We start from the raw sequence: 22,025 nt of genomic DNA, 5'->3' as shown, positions 1-22,025 counted from the left end.
GTTGATTCACTCATTAGGCTATGTAGGCCTATAAAAGGAAATATTGCAAATAAAGTCACAGCAAAAAACACTGACATGATACACAGCATAGCATACTACATATCCTTGAGATCCTGAAGTGAGAAAAACACTGATATATGATTCATATTTTAATAATATATCTTTTTAAGATTTTAATATTTTTTATATATATCAGATTTTTTTTTCTTTGACAGTTATAAATGCAAAACAGAATACGTTGCGAATCTCTGCACACAGTACAAATTATTATAATCTATTTACAGATGGTCAGGTTCATCCGCCAATGAAAACGTTGTATTTGTACCAGGTGGGTGTAGTCTGGGGCCTTCAAGCAAGAGTAAACATCGCGTTGTTCTGCGTTGTGTTTTTGGAATGTATTTACAAATATTATAACACGACTCGCGAGGGCTTGATTTGATCCCAAACGACCACTGGTAAGTGCCTTTCTGCACGTTTTCTAACTTGTCGTTTGCTTATGAGGTTTAAACGAGGCTAGCTTAAGTGTTCAGCATTCAGTGTTGTGACGTGTTTTTGATGAGTCAATCGCCTATTGCTACAGCCGTAACATAAGGAACTGTGACGAGACATTTCCTTATATTGTGTCCTATTCATTTTGAATGTGTTTTAAATGTGTTTTACAGTTTGGCGTCATAGCAGTAAATGCAGTTCCAAACGAGAAACTGTTCAGGAAGCTAGAAATTAGCTAACGTTAATATTAGACCTAATTGATATGCATTTTAGACAAAATATTGCCATATACTTTGTCTATATTTGGTTCGCCAAAAGAAAACTGTGCTTTGTGTCTGTGCTTTAACACAACTTGCTTTCAAAATGAAACTGAAAGTTGAATGAATGATTCAATTACTCAATCATGGGTTGCTTCTCAAGTGAAAGGCTGCATACTTGCAGGCAGTAACGTTATGCTGGGGTATACACACCAAAAGATTTTTTATCTTATAATATTTTCAAAATGTGATAGTCACACACATGAGGACAAAAAAATCCCAGATTTAACCGTTTTGCTCCTATAGTGTGTCTCGACTGTGAACACAGGAAATCTCTCGAAATCTCAGTGACGAGTCATATTCCCTCATTTCTTTTTCGTGAATTGTAATGTGTGCAAAGGATTGTGGGCATTTTGAAGGATGTGAAGGACACACGTGAATATTTTCAATATTCATTCTTCTCTGTACTTGTGTTCTTGTGGACTTGTCAAACGTCATTAGTCACTGCCCAAATCCTGTTCCAATTCATAGTTCACATCTGGCCAAGTACACTTCAAATCCCCAGATGTGTTCTTGATCTGCCCCTTTTATCGAGGATCCACCGAGAGGTGACTTGTGGGGTCTTGAGATAGCCAGGTATCCAAGAAAACATCTCGCAATAATTAGCATGCAGGAAAACCCTGAAAAACCTGTCCCCCGAAATGTAGTTTTAAGAGTTTTTTCAGACGACAATGTACTTGTTCAAAGCTCGAATCTGTGGTTTATAAAGATAGCACATATTTGAAAATTTGATCTGACGTTTTCGGAGTTTAGCGATCCAGTCGATCACCGGGTGCTCAGTCTGGAACAGCCCTAATGTCTCTGAACAAATATGAGATATAATTCATCTTGTGTATCTAACTGGCGGTCTTTGGTATCATGATGTCATCAATGTTATAAGCTTTTTATTAATTTGATCAATTATGTGTATTAGGTTTTGTTACATCTATTCATTTTTTATGTTATTTAAGTGTCATGTGTTACCAATATGTTGTTTTGTAGTTGTGTGCATGACACACCTGCGCACCTTCCATATGCTCAGCTTGTGGAAAAGCTATGTTGAACTTTGATTCATCATGTGGTTTTCTCACTATTATCAGTTATTATTATGGTTGTTGTCATAATATGTTAAATGTGCAATACAGATTTCAATAGCAGTGTGGCCTTGCTAATTCAGCAGAAAACTATTTAAAACATGCATGCACAATCAGCATTTTTTACAATAACTTATAATTTTATAATACAGGCCTAATTTTTTTTGTATGTGTGTCATACATACAGTAGTTTTAGTATATTTAAAGCCATAAGAGTCAGTTGTCTCTTAGGTTCAAGCAGTCTTCTCATCTCTGATCAAGGAAATTGTTCATCAGATCTATATTTCTTAAACCTGTATGGGTGCTGTTGTGTTTTGACAGGTTTGTTGAACCAGCTGTAGGGATGATGTTTCAGTGTGTCAGCTTTAATTAAGTTGATGCCTGTGACCTTAGGGAGAGGCTGAGGGACAACAATGGCCTTACAGCCTTAAGTAAATACCCAATGACTGTCTTACTGTCATGTCACCCAACACATGAGAAAACAAACTCTCCTGTTCTTTATGAGTAGTGTTGACATCTGCTTGGGATCATATCAGATGTGTTGAGTGTAAACCGATCAGATTACAGGGCACATTAAGATTGTGTTTTAAGTTTTAAAGTCTGTCTTGTAGGACTGACTATATCAGTGCATTAGGTCATATTTGATCTTTGATAAGCAAGTTCACGTGTTACGATTAACACTGCTTTTTGGTTATGGTTTTGGTGAGTCTAATTTTTGGCCGGGAACATGGCCACTAGGGTGCTCTGTCTATTAAACAAGAGCACTTGAATAATATCATCTCCTCTTGGTTCACTGTGGTCGAGCAGAACACTTGGCTTGGACAGTTCATATTGCCACAAGCAAGCTAATCTTCAACACATTCTCTCGAGTGCCCATGGTTGACTTCATCAGCCCTGTGACATGAGCGTCAGTAATAGGTTATTTATGGTGACCCTAAGTGTTTTTTTGGATGTTTGGTTCTTTTTTATTAATTTAGTCCCTCTTATTTACACAGAAAGATCATTTGAGTGCACCCTGATGGAATTCAGACATTTGCAGTGGCTCATTTGCAGTGGCTTTCTGAGCTGTTAAGCAGCCTTACTTGACTAAAAATTGTTTATTCTTATTTAGGGATGTCACGGTACCAACATTTCAGTAGTCGGTACCGATACCATTAAAATGTTATGGTTCTCGTACCAATTTCGGTACCACAGTTAAATCAGTTTGAACTATTTTTCCAATTTATTTAACTATTTAAAAAAAAAATTCAATTTAATTCAATGACTTTACTATCAAAATTTACTATCAAAATTTACTAACAAAAATATTGATGATATTGAGAAATATTGCTTATAAAAAAATCAAGTGAAAAATAAGCAAGCAGTAGGTTTGGCACTCGGTACCACCAATACTTGGTTCCGTGATGTTTAACGTATTTTAGTACCGACTTGGTACTGAAGTACCGAATATTTTGACAACACTAGTCTTAACCTATTAACTGACAACATTTGCGGCCCAAATGGAAACCACACTTCTTCACTGTTTCTGAACTCATTGCTTTGATAATCAATAATACACTTGTCAGACACTCTTTAACAATCTGAAGCCCAATGCCCATTGGGAAAAATCTGATTTTATACCTTCACTGGTCAAATCAGCTCATGATTTAAGACGTCACCCACCAAAGTGAAATTCCTCATTCCACTTTAGGCACTCTTTTAGAAAACTGGATTCATTCCAGAGGTCACATATCTCCAGCCCATCCTATTTTATATATCTTAATGGTCTATTGAATAGCTTTGAGTTCTGGAGGCAAAATGTGATTTGGACAGTAATGTCAGATTTTAAGATACCTTCAGAAAAGTAAAAAGAGCGGGAAGAGGGTCATATATCTCTTGAGGGGTTTGGGGTCGACAAATAAGTGTATCGATGACATACACGCACAAAAAAATCTTATTTAGACACAATTGTGCAACATATTGAAAAAATTTGCACCTAAAAGCTTATTAAGCACACCAATTTCTTTATTTCAGCTGTTGTCAGAAAACAGGTGAGATGGTTGAGGTTTTAAAATAACTTGGTGTATTCTTATGTGTCGTCTGAACACGAGCAGTACGCTTGCGCACCCACGCACACATATTGAAGCCGGACCGGCTCTCACAAAACACCTGCACTAAAGGAGCACCTGTCAAGGGGAGGGAGGGAGAGAGAAAGGGGTCGGGGCCATACCTCGCCTTGTCTCCACGTATTGTCCTGCAGCGGAGCACGAGAGGGGGAAATAAGAGCGAAGAGGGGCCACCTGTCTCCCTTCATCGCTCCCACTCCTTCATCTTCCCTTGGAGCGATTACACCAGGTCTCCGACACTAATCTAATTATACTGCTAAAAAGAAAGAGAGACACCGAAGAGGAGCCTTAGTGTGTTCTAATTAAGGCATTGCCAGAGGTTGGAGACAATGCTTTTTTTCACATGCGATTGCGAGAGAGTCATAAAGAGTTTTGCTCTCACTTAAGGCAAGGCTATTGTGATATGTAGGACATCCAAGGGGCGGAGGGAAAGTATAACTATCAGCAATCTGATGTAAAGGTCATGCAATGAGAGAAAGAGAGTGAGAAAGAGAGAAATGGATGGAGGGAAAGAGTGCACTAGGGCTATATGAATCATAAGTTTTGTCAAAGAGGTAGTGGCAGGGACCGGTCCATACGAGCAAGGTCGCAGTTCAGCGTCGCGCCTCAGGACCTGCTGCTCTTAAGCAGCCGCAGCTGCATTGTTCTCGCTCCGCCAGTGGAGACTCGCTGTGTCCATCCGATTAGCCACTCCGTGACCGTCCTTCACTACAGTATCACATACTGTTTACTGCGAGGGAGACCTTTAGTGAGGAGACAGATTGTTCACTTTGAAAGAGTCCTCTAGCCGGCCTGAAGCGCCGTTTGTGCATGAGAGTCCTCCAGTCCTTCAGGAAACTCCCACACACGCTACTCTCCACCATTATGCAGCGACAAGAGGCTTTAGCCAAACAATATAACATGCCGTTATTTTGCCGGCCATTGTTCTGTTGCTGTAATTGATGAAGTGATGGAACAAATGCGTTTTCATCTTTGTCTTAAAATGTTAAGCTTTTGTAGCATGACGTGAAAGGCTTTTTTTGGAAAATATTAAGGTAGGCCTACTCTTTATGTTTTAAGGGACTTCATTAAATGCATACTGTGGTTTTATAGAGGGCTAGGTCTAAAAAAAATAGTTGATCTATGTACTGTATAGGTCTGTTGCATCACATCTCGCTGTTTTTTTCTGCATCTCACTTGCCTGGGAAAACCTAGACAACTGCCAGTAAATTTAGATTTGCTCTGAAAGTTAGTCTGGCAAAGAGCTCATTCAAGCCCATTTCCAAACTGTCGAAATCGCGGCACCAATCAGAAACGTTGGGGTGGGCTTTACACGATGACGACAGCGCTGGGATTTTGAAGCATTTTTGTAGCCTACATTACAAAGATGGATGCCGCCGTCGAACATCACTCGTTCGAATCAGCTATCGCGTCTATTTTAAGCGATTTGAGCGTTTCCTTTTTGTTAAAAACCGAGCAAAGAACAACACTCGGAGATGTTTCTCCGCCGCCCTCCGCTCTGCATACGTCATCTCATCTCTCTGATTGGTTTTATGTCTACCCATGACGTCCGTTGGTGACGCCCCTCTGGAAATGATTTGTCTATTACGCTTTGCCAGACCATAACTCAGTTACAACTGAGAATGGTCTTGTTTTAACCAGGCTAGCATCTCACGTCTGGAGCTCACTTTTTAAGACACAATGTTAAGTTGCTCAATTTCAAATTGACATTTTTTAAAATTTCAGCACTGACTTGGTACTGAAATCGGTACTTTTGACAACACTAATCGTTAGACGTCAACTTTTGCCATCCGAGTGATTCCACGTGAGGTCATGGCTGTGATGTGACCTGTAGATCTGCTCCAATAGGCCTAAGTAAGATTAGTCAAAGAATGTAGGGCATGATGAATCAAAGACTGTTTATGCTTTTCAGAATTAATTTGTGACCTCCATTATTGATTGAATTGAAGCCCCACTGCATTACAAATGGCTGAAGATAAGAATCTTTGAGAGTGTTTACATGAGCACCAATAATGTGATTATTTTCAATAATCACAAGGACTTAAACACATTAAGATGTTTACACGACAAGAGCTACCTCTTCACTCCCGTTTACATGCAGCTTTCATTATTCTGATCATTCACTAAGAACTGTGGTTATTATCTAATGGGGTATTATTCACATATCCCAAATGAACTCACATGGATATCAAGAGTATGGTCTCTTATGTGACGCCTTCTTTACTGCTATGTTTACTAATCTGTGCAGGACTACGTTATTGGTGTAGCCATTTCAAGCACATGCACACTTTGGTCAGACTCAGAGTGATATATGAGATTAGAGTGTTTACAGGCTTGTTTTATTGCGATTTAAAATAAACATACGCCACATGTTTTACTATTATTATGGTTACTACGATTATGAGCTTAATCACTTGATCAAGGTTTTGTGTTTACGCTAGGTAAGGTTTAAACGCAATGTTGCCTAAATCTCATTATAATCGCATTGTGAGGGTGCATATTAACATAGTCATGGTTGTTCTTATGAACTTTTCTTCAGATACTCTGGCACTTTTCTGATTGAGCCATTAAGGTTGTATGCTTGACAGGACTCACTGCCACTTGTTGCCGATGCAAGCCTTTCCATGTTGGTTTCTTTTTTTTTTTTTTTTTGCTGCTTCTCACAGTTGAAGACTATATCCCGGAAATGGAAGACTAAATGCTCCGCAAGTACTTCACTGGATTTCTTTCTGTCCCTTAAAGATGTGACCATCATATTCAAACCCCTTGCTGGGTCTTCACTGGGTCAACCATTTTCAAACTGCATTATTTTTAACAATTCTTAATGGCGGTTAAAAAAAAATTAGGTTTCAGTCAAGTGGTTCCCAACCTTGGTCCTGGAGTACCAATAATTCTGCACATTTTATTTTTCCCTAATCAAACACACCTAACTCAACTCATTAGCTCATTAGTAGAGACTTAGAGAGATTGGGAGCTGGGCTCCAGAGTCAGAGACTAACTTTCTCAGTTGGTTGCACCAACATTTGATTTGTCGTGAGACATTTTCATTTTTAAATGCCTTGATTTGTGAATTCGTAATTGGCGCGTTAGAGCCCGTACAGTGTCTGATTGGTCTCTACACATCCTTCCTTCCCACGACCCACCCGCCATACCTGAGATCCAGTTTCCATTGGTTGAGCAGCTTTCAAATATCGTTGGAAACACTTTGTTATGATTGTGAAGCGATCAGATCCCTGATGTTCTTTAGCTTTAGCTAAGCTGCATTTCATGTCACTCCGTGAGTACACGTTTGTGCTCGTTCAAAGACCACCTGCTGTAAACAAAAATGCAATCTACTATGGTTTAGTAGCGTAATGTTTTTCATCGGGTATACTGTTTACATGTGCGTCGGCAGCACTTTTTCATACAAATACTTGGTGCAGTTTGGTCTCTAACTGAAACAAATATGCTTGTTGTATTTTCCACTTAAACAGTCTGTTGAACTCAACACGCTTGTATAAAATGTCTGGTTTTGTCTACATATTAAGCGATGACCTTGAGCTTATTGTTTCTGATTATTATTATCGTATGCAAATAAATGTACATATTCTACTATATACGTTTAACTAAATGTATCATGCACATTGATATTCGACCTTAATGTTGGGAAAAAAATGGTCATTGATGAAAGTTAGCTAATTATTTTAACTCTGGCGGTCAACAAGGTGAATCTTGACTCTGTGTTCCAAGTCAGCATCAAAATATGTCATGCTTTTAATATCAAAGTTGCACTTAATGTTTGTGAGTTATAAAGCAGCATGATCTATCTTCTTCCATGTGCTGCAATAAATGCTCGCCTTAAAAAAAGCTTGTGCTTGTTCCACGATCGTCCAAACCGGCTCACGGACGCGGCCAAGATATCAGCAGTCAGGAATCATTTTTTCTCCAAGCCCTCCAAACCTCCCTCAGTGTCACATGCTGGGTTTGACTTTGAGGCACAGTCCTTCGTTCCAGCGCCATTATATCACATCTTCTTCTGTTGCCCAAGCCTGAGGTGCCTCGGGCGTCTAATGCCTTTTAAGAGCCATCACTGAAAAATGCAGGATCCATCAGTGTCCTTTGAGGCTGGCTGTTTTGGCATGGAGGCAGCATGGTAACAGCTTGCTGGAGTAAGGTGACATTTCTGGGTATGCAAAGTAATAGGAAGGGAGGGAGGGGAGGTGGGGGCGCCAGAGAGGGAATCCTTGCGGGAGAGGGGGTTGCTCCTCAAAGCCCTGCACCTTTTGACTTTGCTTGGAGTAAAACAGATGCTAACAGCCTTAGTTATGGTGTAGATACCACAGCGCACTCCAAAACAGGCCTAATGAAAGGAGGGGCAGGGGGTGCAGGCGGAGAGAGAGAGACTAAAAGGTGTTCGGGAGGTGCGCCGTCCTTTCTGAGGCTGTCGGGGCGGGTTATTTTTAATGGAGGCTGATGTGGGGGGTGCACGTTAATGAGTGATGTGTGGACAGCTCTTGTTTGTGCCGTGGCGGAGAGGGGGACCGCAGAGGCTAGCGTTCGTTTGTCAGGGAAAGATTCGGGGGGAAATGGTCTGTGTGGACGCAGCTCAAGGTGAGACGAGAATAGTTAGATAGAAAGGGGGTGGGATTTTAACATCTTGCTGCTTGGTTTTCCTTTTCAAAGTCACTTTTTTCTTGGCCTGAGCATAAAGGAAGAGAAGAACATGACAATATTCACCTTTCTACAAAGATTCAGGGGTGGATTTGAACCTTTGCACGCCACATTGCCTACAAAAAAAACAAACAAACAAACAAAAAAACACCATTTATTCTACTTCTAACAGCTCACTCTGTACAAATATTTATAAAGGTTCCATGGAGTCTGTACATGGTTGTGTGCTTATTCTTTCAGGATAATTTATTTACTCACTCCTTGCACTTTTCTGATGCTTGACAGGATCTCAGACATGGGTTACATATTATAGTAAATTAGAGGTCATTTAAGATATCCACCAAGTTGGCAACGCTCTGGAACATTACTGATAGTGACATTACTTTGTGAGATCTTTTTCTATTAATTTTCTATAAATTTCATCATATTCCTGTTTTATACCGATGTGCTTCTTCACATTTGTAGTACAGAAAGATTAGGATATTTTTGTGTTTTGTAAAAATTTCTAGCCAAGCTGTAATTTTGCTAAATTATATCTTTACTGTAGGATACATAATCAAGACAAAGGAGTCTGCGATTTTATTTCATAAAATGTTTCATTCCTGTCCATATAATCCTTAGGCCTATGTGATGTGAGTAAACAGATTTGGCTTACTGTCCGTAACGCTGAGAATTGAGCGCAAGATTCGGGCTCTATAAGCTTCTCCTGGACCATTTAATTAATGAATAAGTACTTAATGGATATTAGAATAACGGTGAGGATAGGGTGGAGGAGGGAATCCGGAAGAGATGTTAGGGGGATGAGGCTAGCGTCTGCTCATATACCCTTGTGATATGATTGACAGGATTAGAAGCAGGCTCTTCATGAACATTGGTATAAGAGTTCGTTTAAAATGGTCTTTTCCACCACAGAAAAAAATGTCATTTCAGTGTAAATGTGTTTTGAGTCTTCTAGCCAACTGGCCATGTGTAGTACTCTCTTTTCAGTACAAGTTGATTTCAACAGCATTTGTGGCATAATTTAGATTTCCACAAAATTTGACCCCCTTCGTTTCTTAGAAAAAAACAAGACAAAACCAGGGTTAGGTTGAAGTACATATAATAAAAGTAAATGGGGCAATTTTTAAGGTTTTAATAAAATAATTGATTATTTGATTTCATAAAAGCACTTCCATTTAATTTTGCAACTTACCGGTATGTATTTAAAGTTTAAAAAAGTTTTTTTTAGTCTGGGGTTTAGGCAGTTTTTTTTAGGCAGTATTTTGTCATGCCTGTGAAGTTGTAAAATTGGATATAACTATTTCACAGAAATGGTTAGTATGTTTGTTTGTTTTTTTACAAAAAAAATAAAAAATCATGTTAGCACACATTTATCTGAGTATTGTAACATTGGCCCTATTCATTTCCATTGTGTGCCATATATATATACATATATATATATATATATATATATATAAATGTATATATTTTATATAATAATATATAAAATTTTTTTTTTTTTTTTTCATTTCAAGAAATAATTTTTTGAGGTAATCAATATTATGCCACACACTGAGCTTAACTAGTATTGAACGCAGGATATTCCTTTACAAGTTTTTCAAGCATGAACTAGGACACTGTTAGATGATTTAACATCGCTACCTGCACTCCCTGTCTATTTCATCTGAGATAGAGATGAAGCAAACTGGCACCCTGTTGTTTTGCCTCCCTTGGCCCACTGAACTGAGAAGGTCCTGCTGTAGGTTCTGCTGAGCTCAGGAATGAAGGTCTCCTGCTGAGAGCGGGATGTGGGGGTAGTGTAGGGCAGACATGCCAGCATGGGAAGGTGAGGTTTGAGAGACACGAGATGCTGAGGTCAGTGAACACTGCGACCCCTTTGTAATAATATCTGCAAATGTGTGCATTCATGCATAAGCACACTACTAATGCAGGGTTGCAATGTGATGTCTGTATCAGTTCCCCCCTCTCTCACTGTGCCCATGGCAGCCCTGTGCATTGAGATCACAGACCTCGAGCTGATGGGCCTGTGTCCCACTCCTGCTGTAAGAAAACCTGCTTCAGTGGCCCCTCGCTCCCCTCACTTGTGCTGGAGAAAAAAGGATCGGAAGAGGATAAACCAGAGCTGCTTAATTGGATTCCTGTCTAGGGACAGTCCAGTGTGGACACAGAGAGGCGAACTGCTTTAGCCTAAGCTGCGTGTTTGTGTGTGTGTGAATGAGTCTATGTGCACATATTTAAAGGGAGTACTGGATGTATATCTCCGCATAGCATCTTCTACAAATGCAAAACTATATATACTGTGTATACCGGTGTAATATATATACTGTGTATATCTAGCTCAATTGGAGCTCAGAAATTCAAATTTGAGCTTGTTCAGTTCAATAATTGTGCCTTTAGTAGAATCACATTTGACACCATTTACTGGAAACAACTTTGCTTCTTGTGTGCGGTGTTGTTATTAACAAAAAAAAACAAAAAACATTTTAATTTGTTTTAAATCAAATCAAATATAATAAATGAACACCTTAAACTTAAAAAACTTAGACTATTTTTCAAGTGCTTGGCAAGGCATTTCAAAGTTTAAGTGCTAAAATGACTAAAACTGCAGACTGATCTCATGAAATGGCGTATGTATGACACGCCAATTCATATTTCCATTTTTTGCATGTTATTATCAACATGCATAATCGCTTTTCAGCGTGTTTATGATAGGGTTGTGACGGTGAGGATATTTTCTCACCGGTTAATCGACGTGTGACAACACCGGTAATACCGGTGTCACCGGCGGGGGATTTTAAATAGCTAATTTAAAGGCAAGCGTAAAATGCGCATGTTTTCACGGGCAAACATAACGGTGCGGTAGTGCGGGAAATAACTGTTTTGTTATTGTGCCCTGAATATGCGCTAGTTTGAAAACAAAACTAACTTTTGATTGACAGACATGTGATCTGACCAATCAAAATCCACCATTTTTGTCCGACAAAGCAGTCAGGAGAGTTAGTAGATTAACGTCGGTGGAACTTGGCTTTATCAGGCAATCTGTCACGACACATTAAAGAGCCACAAAACGGTAGGCCAATTTATTGTTTGATTTTCTTTGACTGACCAAATTTGAAAGTTGAGACTGTTTCATATTAAATATTACCTGCTCTGTCCTGTCTGTCAACGCATTGTCAGTATCCTCTATTTTTCACTGCTTGAGAACATGGGTTGAATTCGAAATCGCCCCCTAAACCCTCATTTACTGGGCCTATTCCCTACATTAGTCCACTAATACTGTTCACTTGAAGGAGTGAATGAGAAGGAGTAAGTAAAAATGAGTGAGCGAATTCAGACAGACAGCGATCCTAGGGCGTCATTTAACTGACGCTAAAGGGCGCCTAAAGCGTCAGATATTGAAGCATGTCCAAATGCTTCCCAAGGCGTCAGTTAAGTGACGCCTTGGGGGTGAGAATGGCTGTAATACGAGTCTTCCCTTACCATCCAAGGAAAAAAATATCGCTCCCCAGATGTAGATATACATTTTGCTTCGTTTTGCTCTGACATTTAACGATGTGTAAATACACGAGGAATCACTCAGACATTTAACGGCGTAGACATACACGCATACACACGGATAGCTCAAAATGCGTATAGATAACACGCCACTTGACTTGAAAGTCACATGACCAATCCATTTAGCTATGGCAGAATATTGAAATGCGTAGAATAGTCAACGCTACAGTATCTCACGACCAATTCGAGTGAGTAGGTTGCTAATTAGGACGACCTCACTTGTACGATTTGTCTAAACCCCAGTGATGAGAAGGTTAGGGACCGGGTCAGGAGAATGGTAATTAGCATGAATTCATACGAATTAGCCACCTCGTAAAAATACATACGAATTGCCGTAAGATTGGGTTGGAATATTGGTATAAGTTTAAGTCTGAGTTAAAATCCTCATCTGCTTTTGTCGGAAAAGAGCAGTTTATAAATCTTTCCTAAAATCCTTTTGGGTTTCATGACAACTTTTTTTTTTTTTTGGCTAAAAACTTTTAACACCCGTTAAATGAAAATGTGGTTGTTCAATATTATTTGATTTCTTGTTTTTCAAAATTTGTGCAGCTTGGATGATGTCACAATTTAACCACTTTTCAGCCTGATGGGTTCAATGGCTGCGCTTTGTCTCGTTCTAGACCTGAACTTATGCTATGTAGAATGTCATCAACAATAAGGGATAATTATGAGATGCAATCGGCAGGACAGAGTGGGTTGTTTTTGACAAAGAGACGGAGAGATTCAGTGAAAATATAGCAGATAAAATGATGCAACCAAGACATTTCACCCCTCCATGTGCTTCCATTAGTGCTCCAGAAATTAACTGGGGCCAGTAATTATACACAGTGTTTTTTTCCATCTAATTCTTTATTTAACCTTCACCTGGTACACGTCTTTTCATGTCATTATATGTGTGTGAAAAGGACACACAAAGGACAGGTTTTTTAAAATACACGTTTCGCTATTGTAAGCCATCTTGTGTGAAACAATTCTGAGTATGTCACATCTAAAGCTTGATCCGTTCACGCTAATAATGAACGGGATTTCAAATGAATCAATAAACCGTCTGCGACTCCTAGAACAAATTAAAAGTTGCAAAAGTGTTTTTTAATAACAAAATTACACCTTAAACTAAATGACTGACAGTCCATTCATTCAGAATTAATTAAATGCAATTTGTATTACAGTTGTCTTAGTTTCTCTAAGCATGGATATCAAAACACTTTGTATTCGCAACGGGGAAACAATGATTTTTTTTTCTTTTTTGCAGGAATAACTATCGTGGTTAAATTTTTATTTGGACCTCAATATTGAACACGCATCACGCACAAAGATTTATTCATTTAAGAGTGAGGAGGCAGTCAGACACATACTGTACGTCTGGGACAGGTTATACCTGTCACACAACAAATAACGGTCTGCTTGTGATGCGGACACCGATCCCTAACTGACTGAATAATGTACGCACTTAGAAAAGGGTCAGAACTGAGCTTGGAGAAACTGATGTTTTATTTGATATTTGAATTTTTTATCAGACCAACTTGTAACTTGAGATTCAATGAATGCCCTCCAACTTGTCATGCCTATCTCTCTCTCTCTCTTTTTTTTATTAGGAGGATTTGAATGACAATGATTATAATGTTGAGCAAAGTCTTTTAGAAATAGATCTTTGATACAAGCAGATCATTTGATAGAGTAACGGTTCAGTTATTGAAATGTTGGCCCTTAAAAATGAGTGGGGGGAAAAATTAGCAATTTAACATAAAGGAGCAATCAATATTCGATTTTTAACCCTTTTTTATTATTATTTATTTATTTATTTTCTTTTTTATTGAACATTTATCTGCATTTATGTAGCTTTTTCATTAACAAAACTATTTTATTAAAGCTGTGTGTGCGCTGCACGATCTCTGTGTGCGAGTGACTGTCTAATGTGTGTGTTTGTGTGTGTGCATGCTTCGGTGCATTCATTTAATATGGTGATTAAACTGACTGGAACTACTTTCAATTTTTGCATTCAACATTTTAATGCATACCTCCCAGCCAAATGGGTATTGTAAAATAAAATGTATGACAAAGCCCTAATAATCGTCAAAGCCTTCATTGACTGATAATTAGATAATTAATTATCAGCCAAATTTCATAGTTGTGACTAGGACTGGGTATTGACACAAATTTCACAATTCGATTCGATTTCGATTCACAAGCTTGCAATTTGATTCGATTTTGATTCAATATTGATTATTTTGGATATCAGTTACAATAAATGGCAAATTTTCTCAAGGAAACCAAATCTCTTAACTAATGCTGTAAACTATGGGAGTCTACTGTAGTTGTAGCCTACTAGGCTTCATTAGCCTAATATGAAGGTAATAATGAACTGTTTTGTAGCTATACAAACACTTGCATTACACTTTTATTTATTTTTATAATAAGAAGATTATATGAAATATAAACATTTAAATGGTGGTTGTCATAAAACTTAAATATACTTAAAACTTAAATATACATTAAATATTGAAGAACATTAAGATTATAATGCATATGTAATATGGTGTATATATTTAGCAAAATGCTCCTCTCCAGAGTTATTTTTTCTAGCGGACTAACGAGTTTATGTGGGTTTTCTGAGGTAGATATAACGATGCATGACATTGCTGTTTAACTGACGTCTTTCCATGGTTGAAATGCTGATTGAGCGAATCAATGTGACATGATATGGATTTCGATAAGTTGTACTCTATCTTTTAACACACTTTCAGATGCTCATTCATTTTTATTTCGCGCTGTAATTGTTATTATTGCCGGAAGAGAGATCAGCGCTGCTGCTTCTCTAGAGCTGCGCCAGAGCGATCTCACGCCACAGCGCCAAAACGTTATTTCTGTTTTTGAATTTCTAAAGAAAATGGATGTAATTTGAAAATTGAGACTTTGTTTCATATCAATAGTAACAAAGAACATAGATTATTGCGTTTTTTTTTTGTTTTTTTTGGATGCACGCAGCCGCGATACAATGTTCCATTCATTCAAATGAAACAGGATGACTAATCGATTCTTGAGATTTAAAAATCGATATCGGTTCATAAAAATGAGAATCGATTAATATCGAGAAATCGATATTTATTACCCAGCCCTAGTTGTAGGCTGTAAGGACCTTTGAATTAATTTAAATAATTTGGCGAAGTTATACGCTGTAATTCGTTCAAGACCTGCCTGGAACAACTATAACTCCGTTTCTTGGAAAATAATTGCTCACTTTAGAACATTTGTCAACCAAGCATTCAACAGCCCCGTAGTGATAGGATAGTAAGGAATATTTGCAATAAAATTGGGATAAAAATAATGTTTTACACCTCTGATGTGCATTTAATTTTTTTTTTTTATAATTCATAGCCCGGAGTCATTTATTCCAACCCGATCTCACGACCAAGTCGTACGAATTCGACGAATGATTAAAAAGTGGCTAATTCGTAACAATTCATACGACCTCACACGTACGAATTAATAAGATTTTGCTAAATCGTACATATTTTACGAATTGGCCAATTCGTATGAATTCGTACGAATGACCTACCCCTGACCCCGCCCCTAAACCTAACCATCACGTGGGTTTAGACAAATCGTAGGAATTAGTACGAGTGAGGTCGTACGAATTAGTACGAATTAGACACTTTTTAATCATGCGTCAAATTCGTACGAATTGGTCGTGAGATAGTGTTGTTTATTCTGCTTATACTATGGTTCCCACGCATCAAACAGTTGTTCAAATGATGTTTTTTTCAAGACATTTGTCAAGTTTTTGTCCTTAAAACGCTCTTAGGAGTAATTTCTGACGCATCTTCTCATTCCAAGCCTCTGTTGCTAATTCCAAAACGTCATTCTAAAGCTAGTAACAGAGGCTTCAGCCACTGATAGCAGTCTAATTCAGTTATTAATGCAGTTTTAGTGAGAGAGGGAGAGAAAGAGTGAGATTGATTTAAGCTTTTGTGAATTAACTGAGTCTGTGCATCTCTCAAAAGTGTTTTTGCAGTAGCATCCCTACTTGTAGTGAATCTGTAACTTTATCAGCTTCAAGAACAGGGCCATTATCACCTTTTTATTTCTATTTGGTAAACTATTAACTGATAAATTCGTCAGAGTGGTGCTGACAACACGTTTCTGTGCAAGTGTATGCATACTGTGTGTGTGTGTGTGTGTGTGCAATAACAGCAGGGGTTAACTGCATTGCTAACCAGCTAAAACTTAACCTGTTTTTTTTTAGAACGACTGTGTTAGACGTTATTAGGCAGTGTCTCTTTGCTAAATACTGGAATATATAGAATCTTCATGAACTTATAACATGTCCCAAAACACCACAAGAATCATTTCATTACATATACAATTGTTCCAATGAGTAGACTATCACGGTGCATGAAAAACAGACCAAGAGAAATAGGTCACATTTGAAACAATGACAAAATGGTTATTTGTGCAGAAAGTATCTCAACAATTAAAGGAAGAAATCATGAGAAAATCTGATTCCCTAATCCACTTTTCTGAAACTAGATGGCTCATCTCTGCCAACAGACAAAAGATCGGTCTGAAGTTCTTCTAGATCGCCTTGTTTTTTTGCTTGGCAGGGGTTGACAGTGCTGTAGTGTCTCATTACCATGGTAATATAGGGTTTGAAGTAATTACCCACCGCAGATGAATAGGAGACATCTCGGAGCACACTTTGCGGTGGCCTCTTCCTGACAGGGTAGAATACTCGCCTCCTGTCCCTTTTGTCATCAGCAGCTAACTGGCTATGAACACCTTAATGTGCAGGCTACCGCAAATCCTGTTATTTAAGAGTACAGATCCATTCTTTCACTCTCATCAATTATCTCCCTTCACCAGTCGCTTCTGAGGAGCAGTCGAAGAGGTCTCTGGTTAACTCTCACTCCTCTGCCATTTACCTCATCCTTGTTTTTTAAGCAACTGGAAAAAAATGTGCAAATGCGACTGAAAATCATTGTTTATGGTCCTCTCTCTCTTTCAGGATGATGCTTTAATTTATAGCTGTCATACTGTGATTTGAAAGAGGCAGAGCAAAAACTTGGGATCACTGTCTTGTCTTTTATGTGTGCTGAAGTAAAATACATGTAAGAAATGACATTAGCATGACCCGCGGGATCGTGGCAAGTTTAATTGGGAGATATATGACATTGGTGTGGCGCTAATCAAAACGCTTAGATTGTTAATTACACTGAGATGGTTTAGCAGTTGTATAATCCCTGTTCATTGTTTCATGATAAGATATCAGTTTCACTTAATAGCTGTAGTTTATGTCATCCTCCATTTAAATTTCTGGCAGCGGTTTAGTGACATGTTTAATAATTGGAATGCAAATGTGAAAATGAATGTTCACATAACTTTGATTTGATTTTTAGTTGCTGTTTTTTTTTATATTAAAAGTAACAGTTCATCCAAAACTGAAAATTGCTATCATTTATTCATGTTTATATCTTTCCCAAAGCCATGTGACTTTCTTTCTGCTTTGGAACATGGAAAAAATAATTTTTTTGAGCCCATAAAAATAAGAAAAAATAACACTCAATAATTGTTTGTTGCCCTTTTTTATTGTACCTCTTAATAATATGCCTCTACAACAGCCCATTCTCACCCCCAAGGCGTCAGTTAAGTGACGCCTTGGGAAGCATTTGGACATGCTTCAATATCTGACGCTTTAGGCGCCCTTTAGCGTCAGTTAAATGACGCCCTAGGATCGCGTGTACCCTACCCCACCCCACACCTAAACCTAACCGCGTCCTCTAACTGACGCTTTCTTTTAGCATCAGTTAGATGACGCCGTAGGATCGCGTCATTTAAGAGATGCTAAAGGGCGCCTAAAACGTCAAATATTGAAGCATGGTCAAAGTAGGCTTGCCGCGATAGACGGTGTTGACGGTGTTACCGGTTTTAAGCCCCATCACCGGTGACATCACTTTCCCACCGTGACACCGCGATGTCTTGACTTTTTTTTTTTTAAAGTATTCGTTTTTGCTAAAATATTTATTTGAATTAATAAAAAATAATAATTTTCAATTATTTAGTTCTGAAGAGAGCATTATAATTAAAAATGAACTGCGCAACGCGTGCCGTCACGTCACAGATCAGCAAGCATCAGGATTCCATTTAGCACGTGTGGAGACGAGAACGAGTCAAATTACAGAAAAGCAAGATAATGGCGGAAGATTTGGTGTCAAAACGCAATGCAAAAGCGCCTGTTTGGCAATATTTTGGCCAATATATATTAATGTTAATAAATGCCAATTTATAGTGTTTTACTTTTTTTTAGAGTGCTGTCATTTATGTAGGCTAAGGTCCTTTTTAAAGTTTTTATTTTATATTCGTCTCTTTTTATTTGGTTTTATCTTATTTAAACTTTGTTTAATTTATTTAGGCCTATTTTGTTTTCTTATTCGTTAATAAACGTTTTATTTATTTTTTTTGGGCCCACAGTTTGCCGATTTTCACTTTTTTCAGCCTATGCATGGGGTTATTTTTATTCGTTCGTTATGCTAATAAAAGTTCTGTCTATATTTTATTCGTTTATTATTCTAATAAAAGTGCTGTCTAAATAAAAGTTTATTGTCAGCGAGTTTTTTTTTTTTTTTTTTTTTTTCCATTCCAGCAATTGACGCTGAATTGCAATTGACGCTTATTTCGAAAGTGAAAGTATGTCATTTATGTAGGCTAAGGTCCGTTTTGAAGTTTTTATTTTATATTCGTCTCTTTTTAATTGGTTTTATCTCATTTAAACTTTGTGTAATTTATTTAGGCCTATTTTATTTTCTTATTCGTTAATAAACGTTTTATGGTTCTTATTTGTTTGGGCCCACATTTTGCCGATTTTCACTTTTTTCAGCCTATGCATGGGGTTATTTTTATTCGTTCGTTATGCTAATAAAAGTCTATAAATATAAGTTTTATTATCAGCGAGTTGTTTTTTTTGTCCATTCAAGCAATTGACGCTTATTTCGAAAGTGAAAGTATAACGCGCACGCATTTAAAAGCTATTTAACCCCCCGCCCTGCCCTCCACGGTGACACCGGGATTACCGGTGTTGTCACACGTCGATTAACCGGTGGGAAATTTTCCTCACCGCGGCAACCCTAGGTCAAAGGTGACGCCTTGGGGTGAGAATTGTCTACAAACAGCATTTACTCAATCTAAACTGTAAAAAAATATCCTCTTAACATGGAGATAGATGGAAATTTTCTACTACCCCCGTTTTCCCCTTACACATAAGTGTGTAATTTACTCAAATGCCTTTCCGTTATTTAAAATGACTTGCAGATTTATAACTTTATTACCTCTGAAGACATTATGACTGTAACAAAAGTTTTGTGCGGCTGATGCTCCGTTGGTTATGAACAGCTTGTGCAAGTGTGCGTGTGGTCCATGAGTGTGCACACCTGGTTGCAGTTTCGCTAGTCGCCAAAGGGGGCATAGTTCTGCAAAAACTCAGAGACTTGCGCAATGCATCTTTAAATTTAAGGTAAAAAAATGGCAGCTGTGGTTGCCAGAAATTCAGTGTAACTGAATATATAGCCTATATAATATATACAGAATTAGTATATATATATTTATTAGTATACATTGGTAACAGACAACAGTAAATAAACATTAAAAAACAGAAACCATTCTAATGCACATTACTAATAACATAAATGATAATATATTGAATTATTTTTAATTTAAATATAATCATGTGTCACCTTGGTCCTTCTGGAAATGTTCTTGTACGTGTTTCTTTGTTTTTTGTACATTATATGGTAAAAGTTTTTACTTGCAAAAACAATAAATTTGACTATTTTACTGTAAAATCAAATGAAATTAAATGTGATAAACCATTTAAGTATTTTAATTAGAATTGTTCACAGTATACGGTAACTTACCGTTTGACAATAAATATTTTTGTGAATTTTTTTTTTGTCTTAACAAAAACAGTGAGGTTGTACTTGTACAGATTTTCTTTTTAAAGAGAAAAATAAGTCTAAACAACATGAATATCATCAGTTTTCCTTCATTTTGTTGGCTTTGCTAACAGTATAGTTTCAAACTAATAGCAGTGTGGTTACTTCTCTCCTGAAAGCGCGAAACCAAAAAAAAAAAAAAACAACCTCAAATTGCCTTGGAACACATAGATTAGAGCTGAGAGTAAGAATCTTATTACGTGTGATTTGTGCCTGAAAGTTTCTTACATGCATAACCTCAATTTGCTTGTTCTGACCTCTTTTCTCCATAGTGCCATATGTTTAATACTCACACTGTCTGTCTCTCTCTCTGTCTCTCTGCCACCCTCTTCCTCTCTTAGTGCATAGCCACACAATTGAACTATCCAGAGAATGTGTTGACGGCTTTAATGACATCCAATTTTAGAGTCCTTCACATCCATTAGTGGCAATTACCTTACCTGAGTTTGCATTAGTGTTAATACCACATTCTTGCAGGCAGGAATAATGAAAATAATATGACAGTTATGATATGAAATGTTGGATCAATTTTCAACATCCTGAGGAAAATGGGCAGCATCCATGTTTTACGCACCACCTTTCTTAACCTCAAATTATTCTGCCTTGGAGGTGCAAGAGTAGACGTGAGACTCAAAGATAACACACTATCCCATGGTACTTTTAACTGTGAGAATGTTTTGTAACTTTTTCAAGCATTTTTTTTTCTTGAGAATTATCTGACTTTCTGTTTATAATATGTGATAATGTTGGCAAAGGATTGCTACAGTAAAGAAACCTGTATGCAGCAATAAAGTATTGTTTTCCACAATTTGTTTTTAATTGTAAAGGATATATTTTTTTTTATTATACCAGAGGATACGCATATCACTTAATAAAATGTTGTGTTTTTAATTATTTTTTATAGATCTTTTACATTGCAGAACCTCTAAAATCCCATTTCTGCCTCATAAAAAATGCTTTGGAAATGTGTAATTATGACATAAAGCAAAACTGAAAACTTAAAGGTAAAGAAGTCATGATTTTGACAAAAGATGAGAAGATACAGTATATAGAAGAAATATATATATATATTACATTCGATAAATTAATCTCAAAGTTGATTTAAAAAAATGCATATAGCTCAATAGCATATACAAACTATGTGTGTACATTAACAATTATACCAGATTTCACAAAAAACAAACTTTTATGCAAAAATGATCCAGAAATGGTCATGGCTTCAATACCTCCATTCTCTTAGCCCATGTGCTTACTCTTGCTCCAGATGTAGTCATTGCTGTATCTGAGGGTTAGCCCCCGATGTTGTTTGTTGTGTGAGCTGCTTGAGCAGGGATAATATATGGAACACTTAAAAGCTGAAGTCAACGGAGACCAGGCCTTGGGAAATGCATTTGCTTTGAGTACATGCTGAGGCTTTGCATGCTGGCTTTGTGCATCAAGGACACCCAAGATAAACTCTGGCATTTTGACCAAACAGTTTAGCATGCTATTAACTGGAAACATGTATTCTTTCCATGTAAATCTCTATTCTCTGGATGCATTCATGTCTTAGATGTCATTCCATGGTTTATTTTATGATTTCATTAGACTTCAACTCCAAACACATTTACCTTTCAAAGGTTTGAGGTCAGTAAGATGTGTGTGTATATATATATATTAACATAATTGATACTTTTAATCAGCAAGGAATCCAAGGATGTATGACATTTATCAAAAAAACTCACAGTAAAGTAATTTGCTGTTCTTTTGAACGTTCCGATTCATCAAAGAATATTTCCACAAAAATATTAAGCTGCACAATAACCACTGGAATAAATTACAATATATTTTAAAATATATTAAACAAAAAAACAG

General features: G+C 37.4%; 1 long non-coding RNA gene across 1 annotated transcript in view; it reads left to right on the top strand.

The window, feature by feature from the left end:
* The first annotated feature begins 346 nt into the window (after positions 1 to 346).
* The window catches only part of LOC120482866 (uncharacterized), an 87,227-nt gene continuing 65,548 nt past the window's right edge, over positions 347 to 22,025 (top strand). The window contains exon 1 of the long non-coding RNA XR_016146702.1: positions 347 to 455. This is a non-coding gene — a long non-coding RNA (uncharacterized LOC120482866). The remainder of the gene's footprint in view (positions 456 to 22,025) is intronic.

This window comes from Pimephales promelas, chromosome 15, assembly GCF_988280905.1.
Source record: "Pimephales promelas chromosome 15, fPimPro1.hap1.1, whole genome shotgun sequence".
In the NCBI taxonomy this organism is placed as follows: domain Eukaryota; kingdom Metazoa; phylum Chordata; class Actinopteri; order Cypriniformes; family Leuciscidae; genus Pimephales; species Pimephales promelas.
This window is presented reverse-complemented; position numbering and strand designations above follow the sequence as displayed.